The following is a 12,355-nucleotide window of genomic DNA, read 5'->3' on the forward strand; positions in this document are numbered from 1 at the left end:
TTAGCCGACACATGAAACATGTCCATTCCTAAAGGGTCAACTCACTGCCAAGGCCTCCTTTTGGCTGCAATGTGCCTTAGTCCTAGGACAGTATCTTAAACAGTCCAGATCAGTGGTTCCCAACCTTTTGACTTGGACCCCTGAAGAGCCTTTGTGGACCCCCAAGGTTCCCTTGACCACAGGTTGGGAACCACTGGTCTAGATTATTTCTCCTGGTATGAAAGATCTGATTGCTGTAATTAATTGGTGCTGCTTCCCTGGGGTAAGAGTAATGTAGACCAAAGACCGCATCAGTGTAAGTCCAATAAAATTCAGTTTCCAGTGCTCAACACCTCGTGAACATGGTGCTCAAGGATCACTTTCTTTGAGCCACAACCCCACGGAACGATGATGAGCACTTATAGTACATACACAAATTATTTATGTGAGAAATTAAACTTTCAAAAGTTCACCTGGGCTGCATGGTAATGTAAAGAAAATCAATAGAGTTCTGTCGTGATACTACTACATGGCTCATCGTTGGATGAACCAGATTTCTGAAGACTCATTTTTTGGTGGCTTGATGAACTTTTGATACATGCATTTCTCACATAAATAATTTTTGTATGTACTATAAGTGCTCCACATTATTCTGTAGGGTTATACTTAACTGCTGTGCACACTGTTTTGTATCAGGTATCAGTTCTAACAGGCACATGCATAATTTGCTGCTATGGATAAATATCCCTCCAAGTTGTTGTGTTAGACTGGATTGCTGCAGGTTATAACAATCGTATGTAAAATGCACCGTTTAATCATAAGTTTTCCAACAGGCTCTTAGGAGGAGCCGCGAGAGCTCCTTCTTCCCAAATTCCCTTGTAGACGGCAGGGTCACACCCTATCCTTGCTCAATTTGTGCAATGCCTGCGGTGCTGGAGATACAAAAAAAGAAGTATTCTGGGTTGGCAGGAGAAAGGCGGTGGAGCTAAGAGGGGAGGAGCAGGGTCTGACAATTTACGTTTCTTTTTTTTTTTTTTTTAAACAATACCGCAGGGAAGTTGGCAACAAGGGCATGTGGCAATAAACATGTTCTTACTTATTTAATAGGCAACAAACCAACTGCATTTTAAAACCTCTTGCGGTGAGGCACGTAGTGCAGAAATCTTTTGATGTACACAGCCAGTCCCAAGGTATATTAACAGTTAACTTTAGTGGTTAATGCACTTACTGGGTTAACATTCGTGAACCAAAGCATATGGTGTGATACGAAGGTCACAGATGTGTTTTTCTTGCAGACAGCTCGACGGGTTACTGCTTTTGCTGCAGAGATCCTTGTGTTACCTACATGTCACAAGTTATCATCTTTGTAATGAACCTGCATCAAAGAGCTTTAAACAAACTGCAAGGCGTAAGTGTAGAAGCATACTTTTTTCTCGATCTTCTATTGTTCTAAGGTTTCTGAAGACTGTTTTGTGTATTAAAAAAGCCTATAAAGCAAGCTCTTTACAAAATTGTATTCATGTTATTACTCATATAAACTAACTAACCTGGCTTTCGTGCCATGCTTGCATCTCGCCAACATACAGGGCTTGGACACGTCAGAAACCTGCCCCTAAATCGTAGGTTATCTCTTAAGCACTTGTAAAGTGATAAGGTGGGCGTCATTCTTTCCTGGCATCAAGCTGTTGGAACGACCTCTCTCTAAAGCCACAATGAGGCTCAAACAAAAGGCGTGCTGATGGTGCCTCCGTTGAGGCATTTGTGGTTGGCCAGCTATAATTTAAAACAAGAGGCCCTCCTAACCCCTGTAGGTTGCAACTGTGAATGGAAAACACACCAAGAATGGGCACTGCCAAATGTGTCCTGGTGTCAGCAAATTTCACTGGCTTGCAGCACATTTCACTAAGGGCAGGTCCTAGATCCTCCTGGATCCTCCTCATTTTAAGCATCAAATACGGGGTTGAAATATATTTCTCTTCTTTCAGTTCTAAAATTGCCTTTTGTTTACAGTTAATGGCTGAACGTCCTCACCCTGCTGTGCACATCCTGGTACCGGCGACTTCATACCCCACTGTTGCACCAATGGTGTAACAATAGCTCCAACGGTGCGGGGGACGCCCGACCTCCAGGGGGCCCGGCCAGCATGGCAGGCCCCTAAGAGTTCTAGGCTGGGTCTGGAACATGGGGGGGAGGATGGGCTCCATGTATTTTGCAGGAGGGGTAGCTGTCCAGTTTTATTACGCTTATGTGTTCTACTGGAAGGTGCAGCCACAAGCCCACGTTACTAAGCTTTGTGAACGGTGGTCCTCATTTTCCCAAAACTCCTCCAAGGGCATTTGTAAATAGCCAAAAATGGCTGGGCAGCCCTGAATGCCACTAAATCACACTGTCCTTTCCCACTATTACACTCCCAAAGGTTGACTCTGCTACCTTCCAGCCAGGGCGGCTCCTCAATAATAGCAGAGAACCTTCGCTCCCCTGCTCAGAGTCAGTCAGTGAAAAATAAAGTGATAGTAAAACAATTGTACTATCATTTTATTTTTCACTGAACCATGAACTCTAGGGAGGGCCGGGCTGACCGGGTCATGACAAAGGGGAAGAGTGGTGGGCACTGTAAGGGCGCATGTCGGTTTGGCCAGCCATTTTAGGATGGTCAAACCGACATGCACGCTTACATTTCTCCAACCCAGCTGTGTTGCACAGTCACATGAAGAAATGGCATAGGCTCCCTGTGCCTGGTCTAGCTTCAGACGAGCCCACCCAGGCCAATTCCAGCACTTCTCTCATGCTTGTTATACCATGAGAGCAACATCTGGATTGGGAGCCTGTGTTTTATGCCCCAGGGACTGCCGGGAGGAGAGGAACACCGAGGCGGTAGGTGACGGGACCAGAAGCACCAAGTAACTTTAAAAAATATATATATATATCATTACTCAACTAACACATTCCTTTACCCACCTCCCCCACTTTAAATTGGCACAGGCAGACACTGCTTCCAGCCTCCACCTCAAACCCCCTCTCGCCCTACCACAACTTTTTTTTTTTGGGTCCAGAAATGGTCATTGTGTTTTAGCCAGAAATCAGCAGCTTCTGTACACCAACCAGCGAATAAAGCGTACTGGATAACATAACACAATCTGACATGACATAATGTAACAGTATGACAACTATGAGCGTAAAGTGGCTTTTGCTTTAAAATAATGTGGAGTCTGTGCTCACTTTGCCCTCACTGATCGAGGCCCGAAAAGACTGAAAACTGACAGGTTCACTTAAACTTTTCTTATTGGAGCAGAACCAGGCCTGATTAGCACGTTTGATATCTGTGCAGAGTTGCATAATAGACAAAAATAAGTTCGACTTGAACGCAACCCAGAATCATTATCAGTGGTTGAGATTAATTCAGGCATTCTGCCGGTCACCCTTTTGGAGCTCTTTTTTTATATTTTGCCGCCGCCATGTTACTTGATTAAATATTTTAATTTTTACGGTTTTGTATAGCATTAACTTGGCCCAAGGACATTAGCGCGCTGTACATGAGAACCAGTTATTTTACAAGCGCACAAGTTAGATTTTTTTCTAGGCACCTGGAAGGTTAAGTGATTAGCCCAGAATGTTGAGCAGAGGCCGGGATTCGAACCCGGCTCCCCAGTCTGAGGTCGGCAGCTGTAGGTCACAATTCTGTAAATGAAATCTTCAGTTTGTCGTCTGTATGTTAAAAAACTTAACCTCACACAACGTTAAAGATTTGTGATATAGAACTATGTATTCGATTGAATTCTTGACCCAAAACGCTCCCATCTCTTTGATATTTCCCTCCTCTGGAGAAGGATTTCAGTTTCTTAAATCTGCATGCCCGCTCATGAGGAATTTCCTTGTACACCGGTACCGGATGTTCCTGTCTGCCGGGCTTGGGAAACAGCGAGAACATTCCCCACCATGGGCTGCCTAGCTATGTATACCCCAATGCCTCCGCGCGGGTAGTTTATTACTTCAGAACATGTCTATAAATACCCCACGCATTTGCCACACGAAGATTAGCCACGCCATACCTCTGCAATCTCGGCGTAGGTTGGTAAATACTGAAGCATTAATCTCTGTGAGAGGGGCATGGTTCTGTCCTGGATGCTTAACAGAGACTGCAGGATTTGGTCTCCCTCACCTCGAGCGTACTCGCATAGCATGTAGTCTGGCGGTTTAGCAGCGCCTGCGGGGGGTGACCTTTCCCGCCACGCTCCTTGACACTGCCTTTCAGGTTTATCCTCTGGTTGCTTAACAACGCCTCCAGCAGTCGGTCTTCTGCCCCTCTTATGTGAGGCCAAGGAGCTCTCAAGAGTTTAAGGGCCACGCATTAGTTTCTCATTCCATTCAGTGTGACTATTTGCATTCTGGGATTCCTAGTCCTTTTTAGCTCTTTAACCCCTTCGCTGCCAGGCCTTTTCCCCCTCCTGTGCCAGGCCTTTTTTTGCCTATTTGGGCCAGTTCGCGCTTAGGCCCTCATAACTTTTTCTCCACATAAGCTAACCAAGCCAAATTTGCGTCCTTTTTTTCCAACATCCTAGGGATTCTAGAGGTACCCAGACTTTGTGGGTTCCCTTGAAGGAGGCCAAGAAATTGGCCAAAATACAGTGAAAATTTCGTTTTTTTTTAAAAAAAATGGAAAAAGTGGCTGCAGAAGAAGGCTTGTGGTTTTTCCCCTGAAAATGGCATCAACAAAGGGTTTGCGGTGCTAAACTCAGCAGCTTCCCAGCTTTCAGGAACAGGCAGACTTGAATCAGAAAACCCAATTTTTCAACACAATTTTGGCATTTTACTGGGACATACCCCATTTTTGCAATTTTTTGTGCTTTCAGCCTCCTTCCAGTCAGTGACAGAAATGGGCATGAAACCAATGCTGGATCCCAGAAACCTAAACATTTCTGAAAAGTAGACAAAATTCTGAATTCAGCAAGGGGTCATTTCTGTAGATCCTACAAGAGTTTCCTACAGAAAATAACAACTGAAAAAGAAAAATATTGAAATTGAGGTGAAAAAAACATAAATGTTTCTCTACGTTTTACTCTGTAACTTTTCCCTGCAATGTCAGATTATCGAAAGCAATATACCGTTACGTCTGCTGGACTCCTCTGGTTGCGGGGATATATAGGGCTTGTAGGTTCATCAAGAACCCAAGGAACCCAGAGCCAATAAACGAGCTGCACCCTGACGTGCGTTTTCATTCTATACCGGGTATACAGCAATTCATTTGCTGAAATATAAAGAGTAAAAAATTGCTATCAAGAAAACCTTTGTATTTCCAAAAAGGGCACAAGATAAGGTGTTGAGGAGCAGTGGTTATTTGCACATATCTGAATTCCGGGGTGACCAAACTAGCATGTGAATTACAGGGCATTTCTCAAATAGATGTCTTTTTTACACACTCTCCTATATTTGGAAGGAAAAAATGTAGAGAAAGACAAGGGGCAATAACACTTGTTTTACTAATCTATGTTCCCCCAAGTCTCCCGATAAAAATGATACCTCACTTGTGTGGGTAGGCCTAGCGCCCGTGACAGGAAACGCCCCAAAACGCAACGTGGACACATCCCATTTTTTTTACAGAAAACAGAGGTTTTTTTTGCGAAGTGCCTACCTGCAGATTTTGGCCTCTAGCTCAGCCGGCACCTAGGGAAACCTACCAAACCTGTGCATTTCTGAAAACTAGAGACCTAGGGGAATCCAAGGAGGGGTGACTTGCGGGGCTCGGACCAGGTTCTGCTACCCAGAATCCTTTGCAAACCTCCAAATTTGGCTAAAAAAACACATGTTCCTCACATTTCTGTGGCAGAAAGTTCTGGAATCTGAGTGGAGCCACAAATTTCCTTCCACCCAGCGTTCCCCCAAGTCTCCCGATAAAAATGATACCTCACTTGTGTGGGTAGGCCTAGCGCCCGTGACAGGAAACGCCCCAAACCGCAACGTGGACACATCCAAATTTTTGGAAGAAAACAGAGGTGTTTTTTGCGAAGTGCCTACCTGTAGATTTTGGCCTCTAGCTCAGCTGGCACCTAGGGAAACCTACCAAACCTGTGCATTTCTGAAAACTAGAGACCTAGGGGAATCCAACATGGGGTGACTTGCGGGGCTCGGGCCAGGTTCTGTTACCCAGAATCCTTTGCAAACCTCAAAATTTGGCTAAAAAAACACATGTTCCTCACATTTCTGTGGCAGAAAGTTCTGGAATCTGAGAGGAGCCACAAATTTCCTTCCACCCAGCGTTCCCCCAAGTCTCCCGATAAAAATGATACCTCACTTGCGTGGGTAGGCCTAGCGCCGGCGACAGGAAACACCCCAAAGCGCAACGTGGACACATCCAAAATTTTGGAAGAAAACAGAGGTGTTTTTTGTGAAGTGCCTACCTGTAGGTTTTGGCCTCTAGCTCAGCCGGCACCTAGGGAAACCTACCAAACCTGTGTATTTCTGAAAACTAGAGACCTAGGGGAATCCAAGATGAGGTGACTTGCGGGGCTCAGACCAGGTTCTGTTACCCAGAATCCTTTGCAAACCTCAAAATTTGGCTAAAAAAACACATGTTCCTCACATTTCTGTGGCAGAAAGTTCTGGAATCTGAGAGGAGCCACAAATTTCCTTCCACCCAGCGTTCCCCCAAGTCTCCCGATAAAAATGATACCTCACTTGCGTGGGTAGGCCTAGCGCCGGCGACAGGAAACACCCCAAAGCGCAACGTGGACAGGTCCAAAATTTTGGAAGAAAACAGAGGTGTTTTTTGCGAAGTGCCTACCTGTAGATTTTGGCCTCTAGCTCAGCCGGCACCTAGGGAAACCTACCAAACCTGTGCATTTCTGAAAACTAGAGACCTAGGGGAATCCAAGATGGGGTGACTTGAGGGGCTCGGACCAGGTTCTGTTACCCAGAATCCTTTGCAAACCTCAAAATTTGGCTAAAAAAACACATGTTCCTCACATTTCTGTGGCAGAAAGTTCTGGAATCTGAGAGGAGCCACAAATTTCCTTCCACCCAGCGTTCCCCCAAATCTCCCGATAAAAATTATACCTCACTTGTGTGGGTAGGCCTAGCGCCCGCGACAGGAAACGCCCCAAAGCGCAACGTGGACACATCCACATTTTTGGAAGAAAACAGAGGTGTTTTTTGCGAAGTGCCTACCTGTAGATTTTGGCCTCTAGCTCAGCCGGCACCTAGGGAAACCTACCAAACCTGTGCATTTCTGAAAACTAGAGACCTAGGGGAATCTAAGGAGGGGTGACTTGCGGGGCTCGGACCAGGTTCTGTTACCCAGAATCCTTTGCAAATCTCAAAATTTGGCTAAAAAAACACATGTTCCTCACATTTCTGTGGCAGAAAGTTCTGGAATCTGAGAGGAGCCACAAATTTCCTTCCACCCAGCGTTCCCCCCAAGTCTCCCGATACAAATGATACCTCATTTGTGTGGGTAGGCCTAGCGCCCGCGACAGGAAACGCCCCAAAGCGCAACGTGGACACATCCAAATTTTTGGAAGAAAACAGAGGTGTTTTTTTGCGAAGTGCCTACCTGTAGATTTTGGCCTCTAGCTCAGCCGGCACCTGGGGAAACCTACCAAACCTGTGCATTTCTGAAAACTAGAGACCTAGGGGAATCCAAGATGGGGTGACTTGAGGGGCTCGGACCAGGTTCTGTTACCCAGAATCCTTTGCAAACCTCAAAATTTGGCTAAAAAAACACATGTTCCTCACATTTCTGTGGCAGAAAGTTCTGGAATCTGAGAGGAGCCACAAATTTCCTTCCACCCAGCGTTCCCCCAAGTCTCCCGATAAAAATGATACCTCACTTGTGTGGGTAGGCCTAGCGCCCGCGACAGGAAACGCCCCAAAGCGCAACGTGGACACATCCACATTTTTGGAAGAAAACAGAGGTGTTTTTTGCGAAGTGCCTACCTGTAGATTTTGGCCTCTAGCTCAGCCGGCACCTAGGGAAACCTACCAAACCTGTGCATTTCTGAAAACTAGAGACCTAGGGGAATCTAAGGAGGGGTGATTTGCGGGGCTCGGACCAGGTTCTGTTACCCAGAATCCTTTGCAAACCTCAAAATTTGGCTAAAAAAACACATGTTCCTCACATTTCTGTGGCAGAAAGTTCTGGAATCTGAGAGGAGCCACAAATTTCCTTCCACCCAGCGTTCCCCCAAGTCTCCCGATAGAAATGATACCTCATTTGTGTGGGTAGGCCTAGCGCCCGCGACAGGAAACGCCCCAAAGCACAACGTGGACACATCACATTTTTTCATAGAAAACAGTGCCTACCTGTGGATTTTGGCCTCTAGCTCAGCTGGCACCTAGGGAAACCTACCAATCCTGTGCATTGTTGAAAACTAGAGACCTAGGGGAATCCAAGATGGGGTGACTTGTGGGGCTCTGACCAGGTTCTGTTACCCAGAATCCTTTGCAAACTTCAAAATATGGCTAAAAAAACACATTGTCCTCCCATTTCGGTGACAGAAAGTTCTGGAATCTGAGAGGAGCCACAAATTTCCTTCCGCCCAGCGTTCCCCCAAGTCTCCCAATAAAAATGATACCTTACTTGTGTGGGTGGGCCAGGTGCCTGCAACAGAATAAGGCCCAGAACTTGTAGAGATAGAGGGGATAGCACAGGGAGTTTATAAGGACATATTCTTTTATACATCTTTAGACTGACTCTGATTTGGGGACCCACATAAGTGAGGTGTCATTTTACTTGGGAGACTGAGGGGAACACTGGGGAGTAGGAATTTTGTGCTGGAGCGGTGATCGTACAAACAAAACTCAGGAAAATATGCTTTTTTATGCAAATTTTGCGGTTTGCAGAGGCATCTGGGTAAGAAAATGTTGGGGGATCCACGTAAGCCACATCTCCCTGCAATGGAGATGTCTGGGTTTGGTAGGTTTCCCTAGATGAAGGCCGCACCCAGGACCAAAAACACAGGTGGCCCCTCCCCCCCAAACACAGGTAGTTTTGTAATATATCATTTTGATGTGTCCACACACGTCTGTGATGTGCCAAGCACTAAAATTGTGAAAAGAAACGCACTTAGGTTATGTGAAAAAGACCCCTCACCCACCAACCAAGTTGGTGGCATGCTTCATCATCGGGGTCCCACCTGAGACACCTAGCGTGTCTCAAGTGTGCTGCGACGCCTGATTACAGCGGAGCAGGTTTTGTCATTTGTACCACACATACTGGTTGGATTTGGCACGAGGGTGAGTGATGGTTCAGTAGATCAAATTTTATTAACAAGAGATTTCACAAAAGTGAAATGCACTGGTAATAACTGAAAGGCCAAAAAACTGAACCAATGACACAGCTCGTGAGCTGTAAAGCCACGACAAGGCACCAACCGCTTTACAGTCCATTCACACACCTTTCATACATGACATGCACTAGACCATTCACGCCGCCAGCCACGGGCCCAGCACATTACAAGACTCGCATCCACAGACAGCGCCAGTCAAGGGCCCATCACTTTCATACGCCCACATGCCTGATACAGCAATCACACCAGCTGATGAGTGTGTGGACTGGCGTTTGGCTGGCACTGCCAGCCAAGCGCCACCCCACCCACACCGCCAGCCCAGCGCCACCCCACCCACACCGCCAGCCAAGCGCCCCCACACCGCCAGCCCAGCGCCACCCCACCCACACCGCCAGCCAAGCGCCACCACACCCACACCGCCAGCCAAGCGCCACCCCACCCACACCGCCAGCCAAGCGCCACCCTACACATGCCATCCCCTTTTTTTTGTTTTTAAACAACAAAGAAACCACTAATCATAAATTAGTACAAAACTACAAACACAAAAGCTCTAACTGAATACATGACTAATGCCAACCGTGAAACCGAACATATAAAAATGTAAAACACCAGTTTACGCTCACGGAATTTCCCAATAATTCTTCTGTGTGTGGTAGCTCCTGAAACAGCCACCCACACACAGCCCAGGCTTTGAAGGACAATCAGGGCAGTACATCCTAGTCTCCTTCCTGATACCTCTTCGAGCACAGACTCTACATCTCTTAGCAGGAAAGTTTTTTTTGGCCGTGGGAGGAATGTGCTCAGCAAAGTGACGATCTTTCAATCTAGCCACATCCTCCACCACTGCTTCTCTAGGAACTCTTGCCTGTTCCAGCACAACAAGGCTAGCTATGATAGACTCCTGAAATTTCACAAATGTCATCCTTGACTCTGGAGAACTATCCTTAAACACAACAAAAGCATTAAAAGTTGCCAAGTGGAACAAGTGAAGCGCTAATTTCTTATACCACACATAAGACTTACGAGCAGCAGTGTAAGGTTCTAACCTCTGATCTACTCTGTCAACACCACCCATGTGCTTATTATAGTCTAAGATGCACACAGGTTTGCGCACTTCGGCAACCTGACCCCAAACAGCCACAGGTGAAGTACTCTCATCATGGATGGTGCTTAGCATGTATACATCCCTCTTGTCTACAAATTTCAGAGCTAGCAGCTCATCATTCCGCAAGGCACTGCACTGTCCCTTCTCAAGTTTTTTACAGACATGCTCTTTTGGATAGCCTTTCCGATTAGAGCGGATTGTGCCACAAGCAACAGTGTCCACTCTGAACAACTCCTTGAACAACCGAACTCCAGTGTAGAAGTTATCTACATATAAATGGTGACCTTTGTTAAACAGTCGTCTACCAAGTTCCCACACAATTTTCTCACTAACTCCAAAAGTGGGAGGACAACCAGGGGGGTCAATATTGGAATCCCTACCAGTGTAGACCTGGAAATTATAAACATATCCTGTACTACTTTCTGACAGCATATACAATTTAATTCCATACCGTGCCCTCTTGCTAGGAATGTACTGCCTAAAAACCAAACGACCCTTGAACAGGACCAAAGACTCATCTACAGATATTTCTTTCCCTGGAACATAGATCTCTGAAAACCGATCTACCAAATGATCAAGGACAGGTCTAATCTTAAAAAGACGGTCAGAATCAGGATGATCTCGTGGCAAGGCTAAAGCATTATCTACAAAATGCAACATCCGAAGAAGAAGCTCATACCGGTTACGACTCATGATGGCAGGAAATATAGCAGTTGCCATCAAGGGACTAGTAGACCAATATGAAGACAGCGATGGCTTCCTTATCAGCCCCATCAAAAAACTTAAACCCAAGAACTTTTTCAACTCTTCCAGATTTGTGGGAATCCACCGGCTAGCTCTACAGTGTGGCCTAAGTCTGGCAGCGTTGTCCCTCAAAAACTGCTCTGCATACAAATTAGTCTGCTCAACAATCTCTTCCAAAAATATATCGTCCATAAACAACTCAAAAAAGTTGACGGGCAAAAAGTTTTCCGTATTAACTCGACACCCTGGAAAACCAGTAAACGCAGGCAACTGTGGCTGCTCCATGTTTGGTGCAACCCATGTGTCAGGTCTTCCAATGGGAAGCCTTTCAGCCGCTAGCTCCTGCACCATTGGCACATCACTGTCCTCCTCTAAAACAGGCCCTTCATCAGCACTGAGAGTGGCTTCATCATCAGATGATTCATCTCTGACAGAAAATTCACTTCCAGAATCCTGCACTTCCTCCTCTGCCTCAGATGCAGAGTCAGTCTCATATTCATGGTCAGAAGATGACTCAAAAAGCACACTAACAACCTGCTGAGCGGTCATCCTACGGCTAGCCATGATCCTTCCTACAAAAATTAACTGGACAAATACACCACCAACAACCAGCACTGTGTAAGATAAGTAACAAAGTATAGGTTTATCACTAAGAATTATAAACTCAAAAACTATACTGCTCACTTGCCTGAAAAAGCTTGACTCACCAGCAACTACTCTGCACAGCCACAGCAATCACCAACGATATCCCACTAAAAAGAGAAAAAAAAAAGCAAATTAGACATAAGACAACACAATAATCATTGTGCATAAATTTAAGGACAATTTCACACACAATCCTGCATTCAGTACACCACCTACAAACATGTCATTCATGCATTGCAACAATACTCACTTGGAGTAAATTTATTTGCTTACCTAAAACATGCAACTACGCAAACTGCAGGACAACTACTGCCAAAACTGCAACAAGCCACAGCAAAGTCAGCAAAAGCTTTGAACTAGAACAAAAAGGAGAAAAACTGTTATTATCATAAAAGCAAATACTTCACCAGTTGACAAACACTCCGCCACTAACCATTTTTTAATTTTCCCTTGTGTCTAGTGTTCTCTGCTTGGGGGAAGATGGGCCTAAAAAAAAAATAGGCCAATCTACACCCAAGGGGAGGGGGCAGAAATCGCCCAGATTACATTGCACCCTTTGGGGGGGGCGACCCTTGCCCAAGGGGCCACACCCCCACACAAA

At 45.8% G+C, this 12,355-nt stretch overlaps 1 protein-coding gene across 3 annotated transcripts in view; it reads left to right on the forward strand.

Moving 5' to 3' along the window:
* GPR68 (G protein-coupled receptor 68) overlaps positions 1-12,355 on the forward strand; it is a 207,777-nt gene that overhangs the window by 12,456 nt on the left and 182,966 nt on the right. Inside the window, exon 2 of one of the 3 annotated variants that reach the window (XM_069208176.1) lies at positions 1,275-1,387. The exons of the other annotated variants lie outside the window; for them this stretch is intronic. The gene's annotated coding sequence lies outside the window, so the exon portion shown is untranslated. The remainder of the gene's footprint in view (positions 1-1,274; positions 1,388-12,355) is intronic. 3 annotated transcript variants of the gene reach the window in all.

The sequence above is a fragment of the Pleurodeles waltl genome, chromosome 9 (genome assembly GCF_031143425.1).
Source record: "Pleurodeles waltl isolate 20211129_DDA chromosome 9, aPleWal1.hap1.20221129, whole genome shotgun sequence".
Lineage (NCBI taxonomy): Eukaryota > Metazoa > Chordata > Amphibia > Caudata > Salamandridae > Pleurodeles > Pleurodeles waltl.